Raw genomic sequence first — 582 nt, 5'->3', positions numbered from 1 at the left:
CTTGAGCCCCGTACACGCCCCGTCATGGTCTCGTTCTTAAAAATGCAGTCAGACAACTTGCTCAACTGCGTTTTATGAAGCGTTCTAGAGGAGAGCAATTGATTGGCAATGAGTCTTATTGATCTACATATCGAGTCATCTATGTTCAAAGCCTTACCCAACGCCATTATTCTCTGGAATGGCGTAGTTCTCTCGTAGGTAGAGTTGAAGCCGAAAAAAATTAGCTGTGGTATGAGGAGGTGGGGGGATTTGACTAAATGTAGGAAGATGATACATAAGGCAGTGCTCAGAGCCCAGTTTTTTTAAAGAGAAGGAGTGAATTTTAGGTCGAGAAAGTTTGAACTATGTGACACAAGCCGGATCTTTTCTCGATCTAAGATGCGCTCTTTTGCCTTAAAAGGCTGTACTCTGGTCTCCAGACGGACTAAGGTGATTGAGCGAATCTTCGAATGCAATCGAGATAAGAAAATGGCACTGGGGTGCACGTAAAAATGCATCACGAGATAGCTGGAATTGCATTTTGATGCAAAATTATGGAGCTTATGAGAGCCTTCTTTGTCAATTATCGTATTGGGGTAATTC

Source organism: Tigriopus californicus, chromosome 12, assembly GCF_007210705.1.
Source record: "Tigriopus californicus strain San Diego chromosome 12, Tcal_SD_v2.1, whole genome shotgun sequence".
Classification (NCBI taxonomy): domain Eukaryota; kingdom Metazoa; phylum Arthropoda; class Copepoda; order Harpacticoida; family Harpacticidae; genus Tigriopus; species Tigriopus californicus.
Note: the sequence above shows the minus strand (reverse complement) of the source record.